Source organism: Hibiscus syriacus, unplaced genomic scaffold (assembly GCF_006381635.1).
Source record: "Hibiscus syriacus cultivar Baekdansim isolate YM2019G1 unplaced genomic scaffold, ASM638163v2 tig00110481_pilon, whole genome shotgun sequence".
NCBI classification, from domain to species: Eukaryota; Viridiplantae; Streptophyta; class Magnoliopsida; order Malvales; family Malvaceae; genus Hibiscus; species Hibiscus syriacus.
In genome coordinates, this window is record NW_024062757.1 from 781,709 (window position 1) to 795,895 (window position 14,187).

At 33.9% G+C, this 14,187-nt stretch overlaps 1 long non-coding RNA gene across 1 annotated transcript; it reads right to left on the reverse strand.

Annotated features, from left to right (window-relative positions):
• Positions 1-348: 348 nt before the first annotated feature.
• LOC120128594 lies at positions 349-12,832 on the reverse strand. Its single transcript, XR_005516647.1, has 4 exons — positions 12,822-12,832; positions 7,047-7,059; positions 2,268-2,430; positions 349-600 (listed from the first exon to the last, which is right to left on the reverse strand). It is a non-coding gene; the product is annotated as an uncharacterized LOC120128594 (long non-coding RNA).
• Positions 12,833-14,187: the final 1,355 nt, after the last annotated feature.

Below are 14,187 nucleotides of genomic sequence, written 5' to 3' on the forward strand. Positions count from 1 at the left end.
TTATGTTATGAAAATAAAATGGACATAGAGAGAGATTTAGTTGATGAATAAAAGTAGATTCGATGGTGGCGAGCTGAGTTGATATTTTCTCACGTGCGACCACGATCATCCGTACGTGTCAACCGACGCTTCCTTCTTTCTAGAAGCCAATAAAGACTAGTATAAACTCTAAGCAGGGACAATAAATTTTGTCCGCAATGATAAATTTTTATAAAATAAGGGCTAAACTGATACAAAAATATAATAGTGACGAAAATGATAAATTGAGTCTATTACAGAGACAAACATTATCATTTTGCCAATTAATTTTTATACTATTTACTCGAATTCATAAAATCGTGATACCCAGGCAGAAAGGTAACAGCTTTATTATCGTTCATATAATTCAACACATGAGATGACAAAAAGTGAGGCAAAGGCAAATAGAGTCGTTTCCATTGGTTTAACATTCAACATCTAGAATCACACATGAAAAGCTAATTTATTCTTTTCCTTTTTCTTTTGCATGGGAAATCAATCAACTCGACACAGTCGGAGGGTTTTTCTTCGGATGTTGGAGCCATAATGATCACCGAGTTGTTTTTCATTTGCTAATTGCACCTACAACATGAAGGGAGATTCATTTTAGCAATTACATGGAAGGAGGCCAGAGAGAAATATGTGAAGGACTCGAAATGCCACGAGACTTTGCCTCCCTAAGAACACTAGCCAAACCTTTAATTCGAAGAGCAGGCACATAGAGAGTAACTTGAATAAAGAGGGGGAAAAGGCCAACTTATCATGTTCAAGTCCCTTTTTTTTGGCAAAATGATGTTCAAAGTATATGGTGTTTGTGATCATGTAATATTAGAGGACATGCAATGCAACTCAATGAGACAGTAAATGCAGACTCCATGCAAAAGCCAGGCAGTCGGAATTGATTAACAAACTTACGCAACAATCAATATGGCATTGATTAACAAAATTCAAGTAGAATATACTGTCTTCCACAAACGCTGCCGGATCTCATAAAAGAAGCAATATAGATTCACGGAAAGGCAGCATAAGTAAGGCTACAAATATGACAGATGGAAAATACAAAATTTCCTTGCTCCTTTTCTTCTGGCAGATTGCCCATCTTATCAGTCCTATTCGTGGTATATCTATTTGATGAAAAAAAATAATAAAAAAAGCATAGGAAAAACTCCAAGCTCTTTGCAGCTCAAGCCATATAAAAGAAGGTAAACCCTCAAATTTCATGATTTGTTTTCTTTATATCCTTTTACATTTGAAAAAAATAAAGTAATGAAACCAAATAGTGGTAATGAATAAAGGCTCCTATTTATGTCAAGGAGCTTGTTCTTTCTAAATACAATCAATCCATCCACAGGCAGAACTGGTGAATGCAAGTACAAAAGTCAACATGTCACTCAATGAACAAGATACTCTAGCCTTCATTATCTCATTGTGCGTTTTGATGAAACGTTTGGTGATTTCTATCAAATTCTAATATGAAGTATTCAAAATGCAGAATTAAATTTTCTAAAATGGTAGTTTTGTAAACTATTCTTTTCCTTATGTGTGCTTCTAGAAACTGATGCCACTTCAACAAACCAGAAACCATCATTCCTTCCGGTTCCATTATGTTGCTAATTGATCACCATGAAATCGCCCATCCTGTATCTTCTGCCATACTAAGTTCTAAACCCTTATAATTCCAGATAACAGCTAAAGCCAAAACAGACACCCATCAGAACATCATTTACCTAGCATAAAATTAGTAGCAAAGCACCTTGAAACATAAATCTGAAAGTGGGACAATAATACTTGCAGGTATCTTCTTATCCATTAGGGGTTATGGTCTACGAACTTGGTAAGAAATATAGTTAGTGTTAACTGAGATATACGTGCAACATTTGCATATATGGAAAATTCCAAAAAAAGGGAGAAATCAGGGAAGTCAAATAACAGGGATGTAAGGTTTTATTAATACTATCTTCTAAATCGACAGCCGTAGTGTATCAAGTCAAAGTGATAGCAGTAGGAATGCTGATAAGATTGGATTCTATCAATACCAACAATAGTCACAATTATAAATAGGAAAATCACCGGCATACCTATAAGTTCAATCAAGTAAAAAAATCAATTAATGATTAATTTTAATATATAATGCAAGCCATGGCATCCAGAAATGATCAATTAGATTCCAAAACACCGCCAAGATCTTGCTAAACGAGATCAATATCGGTTAAGAAAATGGCAGAGTAATTAGTAAATCAAAAGAAAACCTTGCAGATAGGGCAGATAACTTTTAGGGCAACGGCTCTGGCCTCCAGCTGAGAACCTTCGTCTTTGATTCTTCTCAGCGTTTCGCTTCTGCGCATCGATCTTCTGCTTTCCTCGCGTCATCCCTTTCTGCCTTCTCGCATCCAAAACTAACTTTCTTTCTTTCTTTCTTTCTTCTTTCTTTTCGTCAATGTCTATCTCTATCACCTCATCACCTCACTTTTATATTCTAGAGTCATCTAAAATTTTAATTTTTTAAAATCATATTTAATATTTATTTTTTATTTCATTTTAATAATAGATGTTGAAAATTTAACATATTTAATATCTAATCTATTAGTTTTAATCTATTTTAGTACCTAAACTTTTAAATTTTTTAAAATTTAATGTTAAATTTTGAACGGGGTACTAAAGTGAAACAAAAATTAAACATTGTATGGTTTTAAAAAAAATTAAAAGTTTAGGTACTAAAACGGACCAAAATTGACAACTTAAGTACTAAATGTATAATTTACCCTTATACATAATATTTATATTTAATAACTTATGGAATAATTTATTATTTATAATTTATGATATATTTTATTTTTAATTATTCTTAGTATTTTAATTTTTTTAAACAAATAATAATATAAATTTTATTTTTAGCATTTTTATATTAACTTTTAAACAATTATAATTTGAATACTTGAGGACCCGAGTTAGATAAAATTTTGTGAACGTCCAATGTTAATAGGAGTAGAAGAATAAGAAGAAAAGAAAGTTAACGGGAGGTAAATGCTACATCAAACTCAATAAATTCTATATGAAGGTAAAAGAGTAAGAGTACATAAGGGAGAAGGTTTCCAAGTCTATTATATTACAAATTTATGACATGGGGTTGAGAAAAGAAATGGACTTGAAACAAGTAACTCTTAAACTAAATAATACTAGTAGATTTAGGAAATCATACAAGTCTTGAAAACATAGGGCACTCTTCTAATACATAAAACTAAGCATAAAAACATGACATTGCAACTACTGTTTGAACACGAAGCTCATCTTAGAAAAACCATTTATTGTCTTGTGTCCATCTTTAAGATGATCAAACCTTCTACGCCGACCTCTTTTAATTGTCTCTATATGTTACCTTACACACTTTGTATTTCTGTCATGTCTCGGAACAAAATAGATAAACTAAGACGATATTATCGTATGAAGTAAAAAGATGTAGGGAGCTATGAGTATGTCAAACATGAAATTATGCATGGCTAACTTGTTGTCGAGGTATTTTCTTTTGTCTTTCGTTAAATCTCAATTCTGAGCAGTTGGACCGGCTTCTTTTGGTGGGGGTGATTCTATGATCGTTGTAACAAATTCGTTCACTTTAAATCCGCTCTGAATCTAGTCCAAGATGGCAGGTCTGACAGTTGCAATGTTTGTAAGTTTGGTAAATCACGATCGATCATTGACTCGGGAAAAACACTCTTCATTTTAACACAATGCTTGATTCGGAGAATTTCCAGCTTTTCAGGCATATGATGTGATGAGAAAACAGTTTCAAGCATTGGATAATATGATATATGCAAATGCTTGAGATTGATCCTTGTGCTTTGCTTGGCTTGCGATTCTTTGTTTGCTAAACTGACAACATCCATCTCTACTTCCTCGTTATTTCCCTTGTCTACTGAACTTGCATCCTCTGGTCCTTTGGCATGCGTCTCCACTCAATTTCCCTTGTCTACTAAACTTGGATCATGCGTCTCTATTTCATTCTTCTTCTTTCCCTTGTTCACTGAACTTGCACCCTCTGGTTCTTCATCTTTGTTGTCTTCTAAACTTGCAGCATGCGTCTCCGCTTCCTTGTCCTCCTGCCCTTATTTATTGTACTTGCATCTGGTCCTTTACCTTCATCGTCTAAAATTGAATCCACCGTCTCCCCTTGACTTTATCTTCAGTACTCATCTCTGTATTTGTTTTGGGGCTGAACTCTTGATCATATCTGGCATTTTCTTGCCTGTTGATGACGACGTGTTCAACTCTTCTTTGTCTTTTGGAGTCATCTTTGCATTTTTGATTTGTGGAATCCGGGGTCTGGATTTCCTTGTCGTACGGGCCTTTATCTCCAAAACAATTCTTTAGACTATCACAAAATATAATTTCGAGAGTTTCAAGACTTTCAGGGATTTCAAGCTTCGGGCAGCAGTCGATGTACAAACACTTTATGCTCCCAAAACTCAAGGACTGCACCTTTTTATCGTACAAACTCTAAATCTTGGGAAGGTATGAAATCCATAGGATCTCAAGGGTTCCCCACTTCCCTTGATGCCTCCACAACAACGGTTACCATGTTGTTGCATCGCTCTAACCAACTACACTGATGTTCTTCAAGCTATCAGGCTTTAAATCAGACAAGTTGTTCATAAAACCATTTTCAAGCAAGAAGACATACTTGGCATGCTCAAGAAAAACCTCAACACCAGTGGGAAAACCATCAAATCCAAGGATTTCCAAAGATTCACAAACTCCTGCTTCACCAGGATTTTCTGATCTTGGTGTAGAAATCACCAAAGATATGTTTACGACTGTCACTATAATTGTTTCGTCTTTGCTTTCAACTCGAATTGATGAAATCGAATTCCTGATACTCTATAAAAACGTGGAATTTCCCTTCAAACTTTGAGGAGTTCTGTGTGTGCACAGCTATTCTTGGCTTCCTATCCCCTTGAGGAATCTCAGAAGGCTCAGAGATACAACAGTGATATAACTTTAGCTCCATCGGTAGGGCGTCAACGTCTTCCCACCTTTAAATTCTTCAGCCACGTCCTCCAGTAGATGAAGACTCTTTATATTCTTAACACTGAAATTTTATCTCCAAGATTTTTCACTTGAGTCCCTGACAAATCAAGCGCTTCAAGCTGACTCAATGACTTTAGCGATGGTAGCTCCTTTAAGCTCGAACAACCTTTTAGCAAAGCTGCTTTAAATTGGCAAGGCTGCTAAGAGAGGATGGCAAAGACTCCACAGCCTCTCCAGAAAGATCAAGAACTTCAAGTTGCTTCGAATTTTCTAAATAAGATCAATGCAATCACATGCATTTTTGGATAACCTGAGTCCGAAGCTCAGACAGACGACTCAAAGCTACGAAATTGATACCCTTCAAGTTCAAGAGCTTGTACCACGTAGGTCAAGCTATAAAAAGGTTTGGAAGGCTTTGAAAATCTATAGCTTCTTTGGGGCGCACTTATTTCGAATAATGAAACGGAGTTCGGTGGAAGATATGTTTGGCAGGGTTGAAATCTGGGTTTCTGAGAGATCAAGGACTTCAAGCTCAGACGTGTGCTTCAAGGAATCTATTTCTGACAGCACTTTATAACGTGAAAGTTTGATAATCTTAAGCTATTAGGACCTTCCAAGCTTGGAAATTGCTCAGCCTGGCTCTTCAATCCGAGAGATCAAGTTCCTCAAGGTTAGTGAGCCCTTCAAAGGGCTCAAAAGTTTTTGACTCGGGAAGTCTTTCGAACGAGCAACCCTTTAGCAAAAGCTTGTGAAGATTGCCAAGCTTGGAAAGAGATGGAAAAAATTTAACTTGGGAGTTTGAGAGGTCAAGGGACTGAAGTCTGGTCAAGTTTACAAAAAAATCATCTGGGAACTTTTGCAGACCAGAGGAATTGGAAAGATCAAGAGCCTGTATGTCAATGTGCCCCTATGAGTTCTGATTTTCTCAAGCTTAGAACAATCATTTAGTGTGAGACAACAGAGATGTTTGACGAGGCTTTCGGGCAAAAATCGAATATCGGTTTGGATAGGTCAAGGAATCTAAGATTGCCAGTATCATCAAAGCAATCGAAGAATATTTCCTTTATCCTAGTAGCACCTGAAATATCAAGTATCTTGAGTTTTTCCAATGTTTCAGAAGCGCAGTCCAGCCAAACGATCATATCCTTTAGCTAAGAGGATGGTTAGTTCGGAAGGGTCTGAACAATTGCTAGTTTCTCGATTTTGGTTCCAGAAAAACACAAATCTTCTTTAAATGATTTGAAGCTTTTTTTCTTGGAGCATATTCAAAGAGCATGATCTAGAAAGGTCAATTACCTCAACGTGTTTGAGATTGCTAGCTTGGTAGAGCCTCCAAGAAACGACAATCTTTAAGAATGAGCCTTCATAGTTCTTTCAAGCTGGAGACTCGAGGCAATGACTTGAATCCCAGTGCAGATAGATTAAGGCTTTGAAGTTTGGTCATTTTATTGAAAATGCCTTCCTCCATTTCCATCAGATACGGCGAACCAGATACCTTGAGGACCACTAAATTCTCGAGATCCTTAATCTGAGCAACCGAATTCAACAGATAACAACCTCTTAACACGAGCAGAAACAAACCCTTCATTTGAGATTTGGGTTCTGGAGTGATTGCATCCTAGGATTGAAAAGGGCCTAAACTTTAGATCATTTTCTTTGAAGAACGTGTCTTGTCATCCCTGCATAGACTGTTCATCAATCAAACATTGAGGAAATTGATTTCCCTTCCTTATCCACATCACTGTTCTCATCATGTCATCAGTAGGTGTCATTGTTTCAAACACTTTGCTATCTTCACCCTTGAGCATGCCGGCCCCAGCTTCGATTTCTCGAAGTGTTCTGATCGTGATCTCGAGAGCATGATTCCCCAACAAGTTCCAGTTATGCCAAAGAAATCGAGCAAATGATCATTCTTTTTATCAACGTCTCATAATGAAACGAAGATCGGTATCTCATCATCGGGTTTTGCGGCTTTAAAAAGTTGAAGTGATGCATCGAAGCACTAGCCAATGTCTGCTAACATGATGAGTTGAGCAGGTAAAACCTTAATTTTATCTAGACAATGTGCTTTAATGCCATCATACAATGTTGAATTTCGTCCTCGAAGTTCTCCTACAAAGGAAATAACTCATCAATCTTTACATCTCCTTCAAAATCCAACACCAAAAAGATTTATGTGTTTGGACTCATCTTTACTTCCCCATTCGATCTCATTCTCCTTCTCCTTAATCTTTTGGGCTACCTTGTCCCTCAGCTTCAATCGTCAACAAGGTCCTCCTTTTCTCCCGTCCTTATTGTCGTCGGTGTTATCATAGTCGATATCTTCCCAGGTGTTGTCGATGTTAGGGATGGAACTGAGCAATGGATTGGAGAAGAGACATGCCTTGGTCTGGCTTATCGCTCATGCTCAGAGACAACCAAAGATACATGCCGAAATATTTGGTCACTTGTTTGGCCAGCCATATTTTCCCTGTTCCTGGACTTCCGGTGATGACAATGCCTCTGTCCAACAGACGCAGTATCGTGTCTACACCTTCCTTGGCTTTTACACTTACCGGCATAGTTTCCTCCCCCGCCCGCATTCAAGCAATTATTAATTAATAATTTAAAAATCTTTTAGAAAATTCATCAGGAAAATAAATCTAATTTGCTATCATTAGTTAAAGTAACAATTTTAATGATAGGAGGATTTAATTAACATAGATAGATAGTTTGAGATAAAATTAGATTATTTAAAATTAAAAGATAAATATAAAATTATAGTTATAATTTAGGGTAAAGTATACAAATAGTCCCCCAACTATATGATACTGTTTTATTAAGTCACTCGACTATTAAAAGTTACAAAATGATCATCCGATATAGAGTGTTGCTTTGTTGAGTCCATCGACTATTAAAAGTTACAAAATGGTCACCCGGTATTTTGAGCTAAGCTTAACATGTTGACTATGATATGATAAAATCTAATCTCAAATGACTATCATATCATATTCATCATGTTGACGTCCAACTTAAACAATCGTCAAATTTTTAACGGAAAAGGATGAGTTTGGAACATAATGAATAGTCGGGTGTCTATTTTGTAACTTTTAATAGTTAAGAGACTTAACAAAGCAATATTCTATAGTTAGAGACCATTTTATAGTTTTTAATAATTAAATGACTTAATATAATACCCTATAATAAGGGACTACTTGTATACTTTACCCTATAATTTAAGTACGATTAATACAATTAACTCTATTTAATTTTATGATTGTAAAAAAAATATTTAACTAGTTGATTTTCCGTTTTGAATATAATTAAACATTTCATCAATCAATCTAGAAAACATCATAAAATTATAAATTAATAACAATAAAGAAACATATTTAACAAAAAGGGAAAATGATTTTTAAAAAGACCAATGATGAAAATGAATAAAAACATAACGTATTTTTCATTAAATATACAAAAATAATATTTAAAAAGAACTATTTTATCAGATAATGGATCTTAAATCATCATATAACTTTCTAAATATAAAATTATCATGTACTTGAACTAGTGTTATTATATAGATATAAATACATATACTTTCATTGTTGTGGTGTCTCTTTCCTACAATCCCAATCGAATGTATTTCTCTTTATAAAAAAAAGTAATGAAAATTTTTAAATAATTTATGTTAAATTTTAATTAATTTATAATTATATATCGAGTCTTTTAGAATTTTAATTTTTTTATAAATTAATTTAATGATGTTCAATTGTACTCATCATTATAGTACATAATGGTACTTATCGAACTTGACAAACTCATCCATATATTTAATGTTAATAGGATACACTTGGCCCCTGTATATTAGTACTATATATTTTATCCTTTAATCACATTCACTGTTATATTTAATTGAATTTTATTAGATGTCTCTAAACTATAACTTTAATTTTATTTTGGTTCTTAAATTTTAAAATATTTTAATTGAATCCTCAAATTTATAATTTATTGATTAGATCATTTTGTTATTAAATTTGATAGTTTAAGTATTAAATGTTACATTGTATTTTTATATATAATATGAGTTGGTATAATTATGATTGATTTTGTTTTAAAGTCTATGGTTACTTTGGTTTAAACTAAAAAAACTTAATCAAATAAAAGGGAAAAAAAAGAAAGAAAATAACTTTCTTGATTCTTTTATTTTTTGTAAATATTCTTTCTCTTTATTTACAAAATCCTCCTACTCGTAGTCGTTATGCGCCATAGTAAAGTTGTTATACATAAATAAAATTCTATTTTGATATAAAATTATTTTTATTTTATTTATGTTTTAAACTCTTGATTATCTTTTTAAATAATGTTATTTACTTCTCCAGAAAGGGAATATCTTATTAATAAATGAACGTTTATTTATATTATATTAATTTATAATAAATGAACTAAATTTTAAATAAATCATGAATCTAAAACTAAAATTAAATAATTTTATCAAATTATAAACAAAATCAAAATAAACTAAGACATACAAATTACACATGACAAAAATAGCATAAACACGTCTCAATTCATTTAATTTTTTTTATTTTTAATAATGGTTATTTCAAAGAAACATGTTCATAATTTGTTTGTGTTTCCCCCCCCCCAAGTATTTGGAATACCTTTTACATGCCAGTGATTTACTATAATTAATTTTAGTACATTTTATATTTATGTTATCTATCTCATATTTTATATTTTTATTATAATTATTTAATTTAATTCCTATTTTAAGAATTTAAAAAAATAATTAACTTAAAGTGAATACAGATAATATATGTTCAAAGACTCTCAATCATTCAACAATGAATATCTACACGACCCTAAATATGTGCAGCTCAAACATAAGATCTCAAGAGATAATAATAATATATATGTAAAAAGTTAATATGAATACATGTATGAACAATAAAACAACCAAGCAGCTCCCTTTAGCTTTGCAATCGATAGTCTTTCACTTAATGGTAAAGCCCTAGTTGTTAGAACTATAAATCAATCAAACTGATCTAAAACTTTCTATACCAGCAGCAGGCTCATCATTCTTCTTTCCCTAATGGTACCACATCTAACGTCTACAAATCAAACAACTAAGCAGCTCCCTTTAGCTTTTGCAATCGAGTCTTGGTTTTAGCGCACACCAAGAGCTTTACCAGCAAGCCTGTAGCCAAAATCACCTTGCAATTTAGAGTTCCATATGGTTTCCGTGGAGCTTTTAGGCCAATGCAACTCCAAAATGAGATCTCGACTATAATCCCCTTTTCGAATTCTAAAATGTTAAAGTAGCTTAACACAAAAACATGCGAATGGAGAAACGGAGACGACAACCGGTGACACTCTTCGTTCAAAATATACCAATGGCGTTCACTGGAGTGGGCTGAGACAATTATTTGGAAGGCAGGGTGATGTTGTGGATTCTTTCATTGCAAGGAAGATGGACAAAACTGGGAAGAGATTCGGATTTGTTAGGTTCTATGCGTTCAGAGCAATAGAGTGATTGAACGGTTTTAGTTTTTATGTATTTCGACTAACGGTGTCACTAGCAAAATATAAGGTAAGATCATCATACTGGCGCAAGATCGGATAGTTCCAACACCGATCGGAGAGAAGGTTTACTATGGAAGCGACGGACTCATAAATATTTTTAAGGGTGGACACACATATTAATTATTGAAATTTTTTATGCATGGCAAAAATACAGTTTCAAGTGGACACCTACAGTAAAACAAACATCTAATATAAAAGTCGGATTTCCTTTTAAGATTTCTTTTTCTGCTTCCATCAGTGGCGGAAAATGAAATCTTTGGCGGTGTTCTAGATACAGATCAGAGGGTAGATTTTTTAGGGGCGAGATTGAAATCATGGAAAATGATGGGCAATTGAAACGTCTAGGTTTGTTAATAAGTCAGTAGGGGTGTAACGGGCGGACGTGGACGGTTTTATATTATTCATTCGTCCTCATCACTTGTGAATACAATTTTGGTAACTTCATTATATGTTTTGGAATTTTGTTTTTCATACATATCCTTTACGGATTCTTACTAAATTCGGTTAATTCTCATCTTCAAAAAAGAAATAAATATTTTTGAAATTAATGCAATACCTAAAACTTGTAAGATATATTAGATTGTCTCAAATTGTTCTCAATTTATAATATGAAAATTTCAAACGTCAATATTCATCTAACATCCATGTATATTATCTAACAATTTTCAATCTCAACAATAATGTAATCTCAATATTTTCAAGGGATCCCCACAGTTATTTTTGTAAAATATCAGGGATCTCCATAGTTATTCACATGTACGGTTCAGTTACCCGTATTTGGATATAACAATCCCCATTCCTATCTCCATTTGAGTTTTCGGGATAAAACTTTCTCGTCCCCATCGGGTAAAGATTCGATTATTCCATATTCTCATCTATTCGAATCCTCACAGTTTTCGATTCCCTATTGTCACCCCTATACTCAGTGTCTAGGGTTGATCTAACGGGCTTAAGGAAATCGCCAATAAGGTGGACCTATTAGAAGAAGACCTATAATTGCAAGTAGTGAGGGCTCTATATGTGGGTGCATTTGGTTCACAGAATGTAAGATTACCATGAGAATGTAAGATTATCAGAGAATAGAATTACTAAGAATGTTGTATTTTGTATTGGTTGGTTTAGCAAGAATGTAAGATTACCGTGTTTGGTTAAATGATAAAGATTATTGGAAAGTATATTTGACCAAATTGTCCTATTATATATTTGTTTTTAACAAGTTTGGAAAATTTATAGATTCTTTAAAAAATTTTATTTTACAAAATTGAAAATATAAAATTGTTTAATGAAAGGGTAAAATTTTATTTTAACCCCTGAACTTCATATAAAATTTTAATTATAGATTTTTTTTTGTAAATCTAAAATAGTTTAAGGATAAATTTATAATTTAACTTTCGTAGAATTTTTATTATTCAATGACAAAAATATTTTTGAAAAAAAAATTAAGGGTATTTTAGTCCAAATACCGGTAATCCACAATACATAAGGAAATAGAGGTAGTGACATTCCCAGTATATACCCAAAAAATCCACTATTAGTAATCTTACATTATCGGAATGAGATTCCCGACTAACCAAACTGAAGAATGTAGATTACATCCCATAAGAATCTCATATTCCTCTGTCCAAACGCCACCTTAGAGCTCAAGATGACATTAAAAATATGGGGCTGAAGACTGAACCAATCGATGGAGTTCTGGGGATGGGAATTGAGCCATATGAGGGTAATAATAGCGTTGGTTCTATGGAGAATGATTCGTTTGCTTTCTTCCCTGAACTTAAACAAATTGGAAGAAGCATAAGAGAAAGAAAATTTGGCTCTCTTTTGAATATACAAGACAAATTTCTTTCGAAATATGATAGAAGCAAAAGGGATAGAGCACTAAAGAATAAGTTAAGGGGGCTAAACTTAAGAGTGCTCGAAACTTTCTGGTCGGTCGCTGTCAAACTCCGATCTCAAGAGAAAATGGCGAACGACAAAAAAGGAGGCTGAATTAACTTTGGAATTAGGTAAAAAGTTGGGTATTCAGATTATCGAAAATGAACACAAGGTTGTGAACGGATTGATTGCGCTAGAGCTTGCATGAACATTTATTCAGTGTAGAATGAGCCTATTGTCGTGTTTGTAGGCCTGTAAGATCTTGATATCATTGTGAATTGTGAGTGGATTGGAGCAGATGAAATGTCATTGGTTACCCATTTTTTATGTTGAAGATCAACTCTATTGTGATGATCTTCTCTATGAGATAAAGATGGAAGCTTTGGAGGACTCAGTTACTCACTGCGGGAAAATTAGGAGATCTAACCTTTTCTTCGGCCATGGGAGGGGTGGACAGCCTTCTTAGTAATTGGCAGGTTGTCGAGAAAGATCGGTATAGTTTAGCTTTGCTTTACTTCGCGTTGCTGGGATGGATTGGCTTGGTGTGAGTTGGCAAACGTTATTTATAGCTTGGTGGAAAGAGTTTTGATTGGATTTGTGTAACTGTCTACATAAGATTTATTTTGGTGGTGGAAATCTTCTCTGAGTTAATTATGGTTTGAGAGGTCTTATGATTGAGCATTGTATTGGTTGTATATAGTGGGTGGGGTTGAGTGGCTCCTAGGTGATTCAATTTTGGTTGAGTGCAGTTTTTTAGTTTCGTTGTTCAGGTCTGTGGCCTGTGTGTAGGAGTCGGGGATGCAGTTTCTCGTCCTTTTCTTGAGCTAATTTAGATACAATTGAGTAAATTTTGGTGTTGTGTAGATTTTGTTGATTACAGCTATTTTAGATTTGATGAAGGATCGAAATAGAGTGGGGGAGCTGTTTTTTTAGTCAAGAGTTCAAAAAGGGCTGGTCTGTAGCCTTGACAAAAGAATGCTGCAGAGGTATTTCATATCCCGGGAAGATCCTTTTTTATGTTTTCATTTCAAGGCGCTATTAAAGGGTTGGTCTACAGAATGTATAGTGGTTGCTCGTTGATTAGTGCTTGGACTGAAGAGAAATACTTAGATGGTTAGCGCTTTTAGTTTGCCTTGGTAGCTTGATTGTGTTTTGTTTGATAGTTTTGGTTTTTCTGAATTGATGAACGAAAGAAGTGGTGTTCCAAAAACGATCCAATGTTATATGCATGAATCCGGTTCTTCCTAAACTGAAGCTCGTGAGTTCTTAAATAAGTTGGTCGATGTGACATGGAAAAAGATGTTCGATGTATTTTTATCTTTGTCGTTATCCACATCCTCTCTTATGTACAATTGCATTGGACTTAACGAGGATGGTGTTGAAAGTATTAAAATGGTTTTCAAGTTTGGTAACCAAATTTGAAAAAATGGTTTTCAAAGTTTGGTAAATGTTTCTTTGAAAATGGTTTTTCAAAGTTTGGTAAATGTTTCTTTGAAAAATAGTTTTTCAAAGTTTGGTAGATGTTTGTTGAAAAATGATAATAGGATAATCACAATTAATCCTTAGGTTTTAGGGTATTTACAAGATTAAGTCCTTAAGTTTCAACTATAAATACCCTAGCTCATTTAGCTTCAAAACCATCCAAAATCATTTTCTTTCCCTACTAGAGAGCTTTCTTGTAAGTAGTGAGTGTTTTGTAAACACCTG